The sequence below is a fragment of the Pipistrellus hanaki genome, assembly GCF_964339955.1.
Source record: "Pipistrellus hanaki genome assembly, chromosome: 6".
Classification (NCBI taxonomy): domain Eukaryota; kingdom Metazoa; phylum Chordata; class Mammalia; order Chiroptera; family Vespertilionidae; genus Pipistrellus; species Pipistrellus hanaki.
The window spans coordinates 4536475-4550029 of NC_140508.1; positions in this window are offsets into that span (position 1 = coordinate 4536475).

The following is a 13555-nucleotide window of genomic DNA, read 5'->3' on the forward strand; positions in this document are numbered from 1 at the left end:
AAAAGGAGCCAAACCAACTGCAATAGCCAGCAGAGCTATGTGTGGGTGCTGCCTGCCCCTGGAAATGGAGAGCCAGCCTGGAGCCAATGAGGGGCAATGTGCCAGCATTCAGCACGCAGCACCACCCATGGGTGCTTTCCATCTTAGCCTTCACACCCAGGGAAGTGGCTAGAACAGGACATGGCCTGCCCATGGCACCCTAATCCCTTCTGATGGCAAAAGAGCCTCAATTTCCCTTTACCAAGCCATCCCTCGGCCACTCAGAATCCTTAGCTTCAGGAGGAGGTAGACACGCCCAACCCCAGGAACGGTGCTAACTCACACCTGCCATTCAGACTCACCCTGACCAGACAGGTGGTCATATGATCAAGGGGGCCAGTACTTTCTAAATCACTGGGAATGTTTGACTATGGAAAGGTTAGTAAGCCAGAAAGTGATCAGCCCAGTGCTTCTATGCCCACCCACGCCCTGGAGGGGCTGTCTGGGAATGATGCAGGCAGGTGAAGGAGGGGAGGACAGGAGAGGGGCATTCTTTAGGCCCCTAGATTCAACCATATCTCAAGGCGAGGCACAGAAGCTTCCAGAAATAGGAGCCTATAGATACCCTATTTGGCAAAAGCCATTTGGACTGTTTCTTTCCCCTGCAACTATGAAAGCACTGTGTACAATGGAGGTAGCAGTCAAAAAAATTAGGTGAATTTGTGTGGGAATTAAAAAAAAAATTAGGCAAAAGGATATATTATTATTTTTGGTGCATAAAATTCGTGCACTGGAAAGGTGCTCCCTCAGCTCAGCCTGTGCCCTCTCGCAGTCTGGGACCTCTCGCTATTACTTCCCGCCTGCTCACTGCTCCTTACCACTGGGCTTGCTGCTCCTTAGCACTGCCGAGGAGGCGGGAGAGGTTCCCACTGCCGCTGCTGTGCTTGCCATCTGTGAGCTGGGCTTCTGGCTCCTGCATTGAGCGTCTTCCCCCTGGTGGTCAGTGCACATCATAGCAACCGGTCTTTCCACCTGTTGTTCCACTGTTCATGTCAATTTTTATATTAGGCTTTCATTAGATAGGATTTTAATTGTGAAACAATTCAGATATGCAAGAAAGAACAGGTCATCCACTCACCCACTCGGGACAGACATCAACATGTGCCATGTTCACTTCCAAGCTCTTTACTGTGTGGTTTAAAGCAAGAAGGAAATGGGTCTGTGGTGTCCTGTCCATTCTGTTTGCCAGACCAAGTTCTCCCTGGCCCCAGGATGACCAGGGTTCCTGTTGTGTGGCTCTTGGAAATATTCAAAAACTTTCTCACAAATGATAGCTTCAAACACTGACATATCCTTCGCTTTTCACCAGAAGGTACAGGGAGTTCCAAAAATGCACTCACACTTGAACAGCTGAGAGCTCAATTTTGAAAACGAAATGTATTTTAATAAACACTGCCTTTATACTTGCTCAAAGTGTGGGAAAGCATTTTTTGAGACACCCTGTATATTAGCGAAGGATCCCTGTCAGCCCGTCCAGGACCTCTCACTCCCCACACAGCCACGTGTCTGTGGAGCAGCCGGCTGACTGGCGTTGCGTTGTGTGCAATGTTTGGCTGTTGTGTACACTCTGCCACAGACACTCTTGTATGTGGGTCACTGCGCACATGTGTGGGTCTATTTCAATGCACATTTCTGGGGCTGAGAAATCTGAGCCAAAGAGTTACTATGATTGTAACTTTCATAGATTTTGCCAAATGTCCAAGAGAGGTCATATCAACTTTTATCTCACTGGTCACATCAGAAAGCCTCTTCCCCAGCCCCGGTCACTGTGGGTCAGTCAGTCTTCGCCAATGTGATCGGAGGAGAAAGGGGAATTCAAGGCCATGTAGAGCTGTATTTCAGGGTAAGCCTCATTTTATATATGTAACAGCCACTTGGATCTCATTTGCTGTGAACTCCCTGTTTTTTGGGGGCCCATTTTTCTACTGTGTTTTTAAATAAAATAAAATTAAAATATACATATTAACATATATTATATATGTGTGTATTATATATATATAATATATATATATATTATATGTGTATACATATATATGACATTATTTTTTAAATTGGCCCTTTGTGACATAAATAGCAAATGTGTATCACAATTTCTCATTTGCCTTTTGCTTTCTGTTATGGTGATTTTTATCATGTAGAGCTTTTTAAGATGTGTTTTCATGTAGTCACTTTTGTAGACTCGTTGTGGGGTTTGTGTCATCTTTGGGAAGGAGTTTGGGTTGAGTGGTGCCTTCTTCACATTCACATGAAGCCCTCAGCCCAGGACCTCCAGATGCTGGCGATGGGCCTCACAGAGGTGACTCCGTCAGATTGGGTCACTGGTGGGGCCCTGGCCCAACATGACCAGTGTCCTTATAAGAAGAGGACATAGCAGACACCGCAGGAGGGCGGAGAAGGCGGCGTCTGCTAGCCAGGAGAGAGGCCCCAAGCAGAAGCAGCCCTGCCCACACGGTGTTCATGAACTTCCAGCCTCGGGGATGGTGAGGAAGAACATCTGCTGCTGAGCTGCCTCGTCTGTGGCAGGACTTCTCATCACGGAGTTCTTTAGAGTGTTTTCCACGTGTCCTCAGGTTATTTTACTGTTAATGTTTCTGTGGAATTCTTCCCCCCAGTCCTCAGCAGTGAGCTCGGGCTCAGGGGCCCCCGGCCAGCGGACTCCCCCGAGTGGTCTTCTCCAGGGGAGGGCTGACCCTGACCTAAGCCACGGACCGAGTCTGCGAAGAGCATGTACTTTGGCCCAAGAGAAGGCGAGCGGGTTGGCGATGTGCTCCTTCTGTTCTACATCAGACACCGGGCCCCCAGTGATCGCCTCCGAGATTATTAAAAGCCCCTTCCTCCATTAGCAGCACGTCTGCAGCCCCAGGCCACGGCCCCCACACCTGCCTCCAGGCAGGTGCGGCAGGCAGGGTTTCTTAGCCTCCAGGCCTCTGGACCAGCCCCTCTTGGTGTCCCCAGGGGGCATAGGGGTTAGAGACAGGTGAAGGGAGTGTGGGCCAGCGGGGGAGGGGGATCCCCCTCAGGGCTGCCTTGGTTTCTCCCCAGCTGCTGGCGGGATATCCACTCTGTTCCTCTGCTCACAAACACACCGCGGTGTTCCCGTGGGGGAAGGGTCCATGTTCACTCTGATTCGCGACTGCGAGTGTTTGTCCTTCTGCCTCGTCATTTGGGTCTGAGTGACCCCTGGAGGGGCTGGCCTCCAGCACAAAGTTCGGGGCTAATCATGCGGGTTTGCAGGGAGAGAGGGAACGCGTGGGGGTGTCGGTGTCGAAGACGGGATTGCAGCCCACCGCCAGGCTTTTCCCACCAGGAACATGTTCCCATTGTCACTGGCTCTTACTAAGTTCTCTCAGCGCCTCCCCCGCTCCCCTCTCCGCACAGTGAGACCTGAGACCAGCCTGCCGGTGCAGAGTGTGGTCATGGCGGCCAGGGCGCAGCCTCGCCCCGAGGCCAGGGCACACAGACTATCCCTGTGCTCCCCCAGCCCAGGCTCTGCTCGCACTGTCGTCTTGGTGGTGCCATGGGCCACAGGGCGTTTGCCGAGTTCCTTTCGAACCTGCCCCATGGGTGCTGCAAGACCAAAGATCAGGCCACGGAAGCCACGTGGGCAGCTTCTCTGTCTCCCTCTGCTGCCCACTGACTACCCAGCCTCTAACACAGTGCCTGGCACAGAGTAGGCCTCAACAAACACTTAGTGAGTAAATCATCTTTTTAAAGAGTGGGCTCAGTCAGTCATGCCAACCCTGAAACTTGGGACAGCTAGAAAAGTCCTGTAACATATTAATACTGGGCAAGAGGGCAGCCCAACGCCCACAGGCAGGGCGGAGTTCCTGATGAGAGGCAGGGAGGATGGGCTGCCACGGAGAGAGGCTTCTCCCCTGAGGCTGGTGCCATAGCTGCAGTCCACAGGCCCTGCAGCCCACAGATCAGCATCTCATTATCTCTGTCATTGAAGCTGTGTGACTCAGCTGGGTTGCTATGGCAAACAGAAGCAGCATGCCTGGGCCCTGCATCCTATCTACTAACAGCTGTAAAACTAGTGTCTGGCACACTGACTAAACCCACCAGGCTTAGATGTGGCAAGATGATATGTGTCAACCCAGGAGAGCCAGCCAGGTGGCTCAGTAGGTTGGAGCATCATCTATTCACTAAAAAGGTGGGGATTCAACTCCCAGTTAGGGCGCATGCCTAGGCTGTGGGTTCAATCTCTGGTTGGGGCATGTTCCTGAGGCAACTGATCGATGTTTCTCTTACACATCAATGTTTTTCTCTCCTCTGTCTCTGTCTCTGTCTGTCTCTCTCCCTTCCTCTCTTCTCTAAAATCAATAAAAATATCCTTGGGTGAGGATTTAAAAATTAAAAACAAATGAGAAAATACAGGAAACAAAAACAGGTTCTGAGGGGATACAGAAATTAGAGCTGCTGGACTTTAAAAATAAAACTATGATTATCACATTCAAGGAAATAGAAGCCATTGAGAATGTCTATAAAGAACCTGCAAACTATATATTTTGTAAAAGAATCGATGGGAAATTATAGAACAGAAGAATATGTTCTACAATTATTTCAAGATCAATAAAGTATATTTTATTATGGATTCAACATAGACTGGATGTAGAGAGTATTCGTGCCAACAGGTCAGGTGACAAAGTCAAGAGTGAGCTGTAGAGTGACAGCCATGGGAAGTGCAGAGCAGAGGTGGGGGCCTTGAGGACAGGACGTGAGCGCAGGATGAGCACGCAGGACCGGGGGTATTACACGGGCCAGGAACGTTTCAAAATGGAAACAAAGCTCACCAAACAGAGAAGCTGAACAAACCCAAATGTGATCAAATTAAAAATCACACACCCAGGCACATTATAGCGACATTTCTGAAAACCGAAAGAGAGGGGGTTTATTTTTCTTCAATTCTGAAGAATGTCCAGAGGAAAGAGGCCAGTTTCCTTCAAAAGAACAACATTAAAAGATGCTCACCACCATCTTCCCAACAGTGGAAATACATGCCAGGAGACAGTGAGATGCAAGGTGTTGAAGGCCTAGAAGAAAATTACGGCAAAGTAATAACTTTCAGTAACAAATAGTAAACTTTAATAACACGAGACAGTAAATACGTCGTCAGACACAGGAGAGCTCAGCCATTCCTCATTCCCTTGCCAGCACTAACGGAGGCTCTCAGTTGTTTGTAGAGGAAAAGAAGCCCGGCTCACAGGCAGACAGGTGGAGCCATCCCTTCACGTGAAGACTGATCTGGAATCTAGACAGGCGTGTATGCAAATGCCGAGACCATAAAGAAGGGGAAGAAAGGGTTATCATAAGCGATGGATAGGAAATTACCTGGGCGTGGGGGAGTGGGGTGTGAATGGCAGTGTGCTGGGTGATCATTTTGTAACCAGTTAAGATGTACATTTAAAAGTTTTACTCTCTTCTGTATGTGTCACATTCAGGGTATAAAACGTGTCTTAAAACTGAAAGAAATGATCAAAACAACCTAGGGTTTGAGTTGCATAGCCTTTCAGGCAAATAGATCCACCAAGAAAAAGCCTTATGCAAGACCCGGATGCCCTAAGTACCAGGACCACACCCACCACGGGTCCAGAACAAATTCAGGGTGTAGGATAGGCTGGAATCTGATTAGGCCCCCTTTTAATGAGAGGCAGAGAGAATGAGAGAGATTGAGGCAGACAGATTTTAAACGGATTTTTCTAAAAACAATGCATCTTTGCTCTGGCAGCGCTGCTCAGTAGGTTGACGCTGTCCTGTGCATGAGAGGTCATGGGTTCAGCTCCTGATCAGGACACATGCCTGGGTTTCTCCTTTGATCCCTAGAAGGGGTGTATGCGGGAGATAAACAATTGATGTTTCTCTCTTTGTCTAAAAAGGGTCAATAAAATATATTTAAAAAATAAAATGAAAGCAATGCATCTTTATGAACATATTTTTAAAGGAAACAGACCTTATCAAATGAAAGTGGTGAACACCTGCAAGCCCACCCTTTGGAGAGCCGTCTGACAACGTGGTGTATATTTATCTCCAGATGCCAGGACACTGCCCACCGTGTGGCAGGAGGCAGCTGTCAGGAAGAGCCAGTAAATGCCAGTTTCCTTCTTACCCTCGCATAGCAAACCACTTTTATTATTCAGCCTGAAACCTGTAATTCTGACCCAATGCTATCATATAAAGGAAGAACAAGCTCCGTCTTATTATTCTAAAATGCTGACATCCTGGAATTGACTAGCTGCGGGTGCCATGTCTGTGATGCGTGTAATTACCGCCGCCTGCGTGCACGGAGCCCCGCCCGGGAGCGGCACCGCCGGGGCAGCGCGGCGGTGCGGAGGAGGAAGGCTGCACAGCGACTCAGCAAAGGGACGGCTGATACGAAAAAGCAGCCGCCGTACGTGGGGAAATGTTTGATGACAGGTGTTCTTTGTGACATGCTCACTTAAGAAGCGAGGACAGACGTGGAAGGGAAGTCAGAAAGCTAGTGATTTCTGGCTTAGGGGACAACACTGGAGACGCTACTGTTCTCTCTCCCCCGTCTGACCTGGGCCATCTTGTCTGGTCTGGTAACGATGGCGGAGACCTTCATGCTGTGAGTCCCAGTGTTTGTATCTCAGGGGATATCTGATCCCCCCACTGCTAACACATTTCCAGCCACCACCGACCACCCTGTCTGCATGCCCCACAGGAACTTCAAAGGCACCCTCTTCCCCCCAAAACACCCTGGCTTCTTGCCTGGGATTACAGCACCCCCTCTTCCCAGCCGAGCCCTCAGAGCAGGCACCCACAGTTCCCTCTCCTTCATCCACAGCCTGTGAGTCAGCAGCCTCGTTGTCCCGCCTCCGCCACGTGTCATTGTGTCTCCCCCATCCTTCCCCACTGACGCAGCTCTTTCATCCTGGCGACTGTCCTACGAACGATCTCCTGCTCAGTTAGCCTCTCTGCAGTAGCCATGACCTTGGTCTTCCATAAAATACTGATCCTATGACATCATACCCAAGGTCAAAGCCCTTTAGGGTTCCCGGGTGCCTCAGGACCATGACCACATTCCTAAGCAGAATACATGCAAAGCTGTCTCTTTGCCCGTTCTCCAGCTAAAACACAGCCGCCTCCCCATTCACTATAAATGTCAATGGAGGAGTCCCTGTGAACCGCTTGCACTCTGTGCGGTCTCACACCTGTGTCATTGCCCACCTCTCTGAAATGGGCTTCATTTTCACTGCAGCCGCAGCAAACCTGCTCCTTCTTTGAGGTCTCACCCGAAGTAGTTTCCCCTCCTCCCTGCACAATGCTCAGGCTCCCAGGGCCCTGGCATGGCTGCCCTCAGCCCCCTTCGTCTGCATTCCCCGCACAGACTCGTTCATCCTCAATAAACCCACGCATTTCTCCATCGTGTGGTTGCTCAGCACCATGCCCGGCACTAGGACACGAGCTAAGAGACTGACCTGAGTTCCCTCCTTTTCATTCTTGGATTCTAGAGGTGGGAGCAGAACAGAAATGAATGAACACACACGGTTATCTCAGAGTTATTGTTTTGAAGAAAGTAAAACCTAGCAATGGGATCAGAGGCTGCCCAGAGGGGGTCTGTGTCGACGGTGCTGGCGACATGTGTGATTATGGGAAGGGACCAGGGACGCAGGGGGTCTTACAGGGACACCCCGTGCTCCACCATCCAACACAGACTCTGGGCTGGCAGTCGTGGGCCAGCGCACTTCCAACCCCACTGCTCCTCTGGACGAGGGGACCCTGGCGAGTCCCAGTCAGGGCAGGAGAGCACTGTCCTGTGTCCAAGCAGCAGATTCGCTTTTCCTGGCCACGGGAGCTGCACTCAGGCGTCCGCACTGCCGCTGGGCGGAGTGAGAGTCACCAGCACTCCAAGGCCTCCCTGGCCACAAGGGAGGCAGCTGAGGGAGAGGCTGGAGGGAGGGAAGCGGAGGCCCTCAGCGCGGCAGCGTGCAGGTGCCGGAGGGCGCTCAGGCTCCAGGTCACCTGTGATGCCGTCTGCGCTGCTGGGGAGGCGGGAAGGACGCCCAGACACACTGCAGTTCATGTCCCTGCTCCACCGAGGCCCCGGTCCGCCCCTCGTTCTGGCCTTGCCATCTCCAGAAATGTGCCTCCCAGCGCGGCTGCAGACACAGCTGCTTTGGCCGTGACGTGGAAGGCCGCCAGTGGACGGCGGCTCACAGGAGGCGCTGCCCGGAGCCTGGCACCACGCCCGTCTTTTCAGTGAGGCCGAACACGTGCGTTCTGCGGGGTGGAGGGGCCCCGCACACCTGGACACGCCTCTCCCCTCCTGCCTGGAGGGAAAGCAGGATTCGAAAAGGCGAATTAGCCAGAGAGTCAAAACCTTCTCAAACAAGTGATGTGAGGGACGGATTCATACAACTTTTAAGGCCACTGAATAAATATTTATCACATTAGGGCCTGGGCTGCTGGGGGCTTCTCTGAACCTGTTCTCATTTTGAACACTCTGCCTCATTGCCCCCGTGAGTAACCCGCCACGAGAGCTTCGATCCTGGGCTGCTCTCCGCTGCTTTCTGGGGTAGGAGACTGAACTCCGAGCTGCGGGCCTCAGCAGTCCCCTGTCTGCTTGGAGAGCGGCCCAACAATAATACAGGCTGTTCTCCGCAGGGTAGGACCGGGGCCTGGGAGTGCCCAAGAGACAGTCTTGTCTGTGTGCTGGGTCTGTTAGGAGACAGAGTGTCGGCCCTCACCCCCAGGGATGGAGGACCTCAGCCCAGCTGGGACACGCACTGGCGGTCACACAGAACCGTCAGCCTGAGTGCTCGCTGCTCCCATCTCTCCTGGGCCCGCTGCTCCCATCTCACCCTTGGGGCCAAGCAAGGTAGGACTTTGTTGCAAATATTTCAGCTCAGAGTCATGTCTCTGGACGGCAGGAAGGTAACCCCCAGCTCCGTCTCAGCCACTGTCCCATCTGACGTGGGCAGTGAAGCTGGGCCTCGCTGTGGGGAGGCCTCCATCAGTCCTTTCACCTGTCCTCACTGCGGGTGTCCGACGGTCCCCACACTGTCCCAAAAGAAGGGCAGGCTGTCGCCCAGGCAGGTGACAGCGGCCCAAGAACTGCTCGCATTCCTCAACAACTGTGACCCACGGGTCACGGGGGTCAAGCACTCGTCCCCATTGACAACAGAAGCCTTTTTCCACTGGAACTTCTGTTACCTCAAACCAAAGAAGAAGCTGGCTTTTCTGAAACCCCCACATGGACAAGGTCGTTCACGATCCTGTGGCTTCCCTCAGAGTCCCGGGACGAGGGGCACTTATAGATCAGACAAGGGGTGGGCAAAAGTAGGTTTACAGTCATGAGTAGGTGAAAGAACTTGTTCTTGTTCTATTATTTATTTGTTAATCAATCATTGTTAACCTACTTTTGCCCACCCGCAGGTATTGTTATTATTATATAACTTTCTTAGTCTCCACATCAGGCCTTAAACTTGTTCAATGTAAGGACTTAGGTACAATTATGCAGGCACCTGAACTGGGCCACCCCCAAATGACAATATTTATGCAAGACTGGCTGGCTGGTGCCATGAAGGCATTTTTAGGCTGCATCATACATGCTTAATTTTAAAACACATGCATTTGTAGACTCATAAAGACCGTCCTCTGAGGACAGAGAAAGTAAGACGGCTGGGGAGGGCCATTGTCGCCATCCAGACTGTCTGGTCTGCATAACCTCCTCCTGCATGCTCTCCCCCGGGAGCGGGTGAGACCATGTCCTCCCCAGGGGGCTCGTGGACAGCCCGAGCCTCCGCAGGTTCCGGGTGAGACCATGTCCTCCCCAGGGGGCTCGTGGACAGCCCGAGCCTCCGCAGGTTCCGGGTGAGACCATGTCCTCCCGGGGCTTGTGGACAGCCCGAGCCTCCGCAGGTTCCGGGTGAGACCATGTCCTCCCGGGGCTTGTGGACAGCCCGAGCCTCCGCAGGTTCGGTGACGAGGCAGTCTCCCGGCACCGCGGGCGCAGTGGGCTCCTTGCTGTCCGTGCCCGGGAGGCCTCGAGTGGGGTCTGCTGTCACCGAGATGGAGACCATGTGTTTGCTGTGTCTGTTTATGCACAAGTGAGTGCTGGCCGGGATGGCACCAGGGAGGAAGGAGTTAGCAGGAGGGACTTGGGAGGGAGGGATGGGCTGGTGGGTCCTTTAAAAGAACTGAATTCCACATTTGAGCCCAGCTTGTGACACGTGCTTCTTGCTAAAGGGACGTGGTCACCCTGCTTGCTCCTTGATGGGCGCCGGTCTGCTCAGGTGCCTTAGTGGACACTTGTCAGCTCTCTTCCCAGTTGCGAACGGGCAACCCATCCCCGGGCGGTGACCCACCTCCGCCAGGCACAGCTCAGGCAGAGGAGACGGGAGCGGGGCCGGGGGTGGGGGGTTCTGTCCGAGAGTCCCGCCTGCTCTGGGGACACGGGGGGGTGGGGGGGGGCTCAGCTCTGCAGAGCACACCCAGGACCCCTGAAAGGCCAAGGGCAGAGCTCACATCTGCCACCCCGATGAATGGGTCTAACTTCTGACAAAATCCCCTGAGGCAGCAAACGGGAAAAGAGGGTGGATTTATTGAAAGATACAGGCTTGTCTCGTCCAGGCCAGGTGTGGGATGCAGGTGAGTGCAGGGTGGAGCCAGACACAGACTTCTGCTCCGGAGGGTCTCTCCAGGCCCCGCCTCTGGCAACTGGCTCCAAGCCTCTGTCTGGGCCTCTCTGTCTCCTGGAGGCTGCCCGTCCTTCTCTCTGCTGCCCGCCTCAGGCTCCGGGGCTGGCTGTGGTGTGGGTGTGCCCTCTGTGGTAATGCCCACCTGATTGGTGGGACCGGCGAGTGTCAGTTATCCAGGCTGGTCCAGGCAGCCTTTGCTGTGGGAGGGAGGGCGCCTTCCTGGTGATTTCGGGCCTGGCCCCTGTTGGAATGGGGAGGGCCCCGGACAGTGCAGGGCCAGCAGCGCCACAGAAACTCCACCAACGGGTCCCCATGGACTGACTGCGGGGCACAGGGGCCAGGCGGAGGGACAAAGCCAGATTCGTCCTCAGCCTGGGTTTCTCTTCAAGCCAGGCATCCGTGACAGAGCAATTTCCCCAAAACGGCAGAGGAGGTGGCCGCACTGCAGGTCCTGCTACTTGCAAACTGGAGGGCACACCCTTCCCAGCCAAGCCAGGGGACACAGGGAAAAAAAACCACAGGCCCCCCTGATGCAGGGCGGGCATGCAGGGCCTGAGCGCGGCGTCTTCAGGCCGCTGGTTATTCTCATGAGCAGATGGCTGGCTCCTGTAAGTGGAGCAAATATTTTTAAAGTAATGTTTCACAGAAGGGACGAGGGAGGCCGCAGCGCAGTCACACCACCCACTCGGCTGGGCTGTGCGATTGTGCCGCCCTCCCTCTCCCCCACAGCATAAAGGCCACCCGCTCTCTCTAGTGCCGTGTGGGGTTAGGGGTGTTTTCCTAAATCTAAAGACAGGGAACCCTTGGGAGCTCCTGCCCTCCCCCCACCCCCCGCCTCCATCTGTGCTGCCCCAGGGGCCCCAGACCACTGTGTCCCCAGGCCGCCCTTCCTGGCATGCCCCTCCCAGCCGCCTCCTGGGTCACTCTTCTCCCTGGGCTGGTCCTGCTTTGGCCACAGCCTCAGCTACTTGGCAGGAGGCGTGTCTACCGCCTAAGTCTGCTCACACCTCCTCCCCCCCTCCCTGTGCAGGAGGCTGCACTGGTTTCAATGATGAAAAGGCGGGACCTACCCACATGATTTTCGGGCTGTTCACATTTTTTTAAACAAAAGCAGAAGAAAGAAAAAATAACTCCACACCGTAGTCCCCCACTCCAGCCATGGATTTAATCATGTTTCTTTTAATCTTCATATTCTAGAGGAAATTACATCACTGAGGGCCATTATGCTGTTACATAAGTGGCCAAGCAGCACCTCTGGCGGGAGGCCCCGCCCCCTGAGCTAAGGCTGAGGTTTCCAGCCCCTCCCACCAGCTCATCTTTGCACTGAATGAGGACAGGGAGCCATTCAAAGCCATAGCATGGCTGCTGCTCAGTAACCCATGACATCAGAAATGAAACAGGTAATCCGTAAACCATCTGATGCCGCGCCAAGCTGTGTGTCAGTGGGAGCTGCGGACCCAGTGTTCTGAGAAGAAGGTGGATGGAGGGCCTGGGTGAGGAGGACGCACCTCGCTCTCCGCTGAGTCTTGGCGGCCCAGGAGTTGGGTTATTGAGTCAGAAACACAGCAGTTCTCTGGCCACGATCACAGCTCCCCACGGCACCCAACCCCTCCTCTCCCTCAAGCCCTCCGTGTCCCCCAGAGATGCTCCATTGCTAGGCTCTGTTTTGCTTGGGTGTGGATGCAGATTTAATGCTAATTCAGGACCCGATGCAGGTGGCTCAGGGGAGGCTGAGTGGAGCCAGCACACCTGGCCACCTCACCTCCTCCCTGTCCTCCCAGGCCACTCAGCAAGGAGAAGCCAGGCAGCCAGGCTCCAGCCGGGACAGTCACACATCTGCATGCCAACGTGGCACCCTGCCCGCCCGCCTTCTCAGCCTTCTCAGTGGAGGAAGGGGTGATGCCACAAAGGCAGTGGTCCACCTGGACGGAAAGGCCACCAGAGCTGCTGGGCCCCGTGCTGGAACTGGCCCCGGACGCCCTCGTAAATGAAGCCGCACACAGAGCCCCGGCTGAGTTAACCGCCCGCTGTGGTGACGGGGGTTGCACCCAACACCGGGTCAGGGGCCCTCGAACGCACCACAGGAGCAACCATGTGGCCTGTGGGTTTGGGTGCCGTGAGGCACCGAGGTGAGCCCCTGCGGGGAGCTGTCTGCACACGCAGACCTGCCGGGGCCGGAAGCCCGTCCAGGCCTCCGTGCCGGCCGGAGCCCAGGGGGAGCGGTGTTTCTCGAGGAGCGTGGTGAAGGGGGCAGCACCACAGCACTGAGCAGAGGACAGTCAGCATCACAGCGATCACCGAACACCCACGGCCTCCGGGCAGAGGGAGGCACTGCCCTGCCAGGCACCCGTCGCCCATCGCCACACTGAGGTCTCCCTGGTGCCTCAATGGCCTGAGAACAGTCAACACGTAACAGGGCCCAGCATTAGGATGGAAGCTCCAAGCCCCCAGGCAGTTCTCAGCACCCCGGAAGCAGGTGTAGCCGGACTGGCAGACCCTGTGAGCGTGGTAAAAACAAGCAGGAGTTCCCCTCGCTGTGTCAGGAGGCTTGTGTTCCCTGCCCCTTGTCCTGCCTCCCCCTCTGTCCTCACCCTCTGTGCGCCGGCTTCCTTTGCATCTGCTGAGCATCCTCACAAGACGGCCGCCCTCACCCCACCCATCGGATCAGAGTTCTGCGGGAGAGGCAGCAGCAGCGGTGACGGCTTCTTTTCAAGAAGCAAACCCTCTCCTGGAGCCTTAACCATTCCACTCACCTCGCTGTCAGCCCGCCAGGAGTAAATATCACTTTTCAAGTTACAAGGCACCAGGGGATGGAGATGGCTTTTAACAGCCAACAGACATTTCCCTCTAAACCG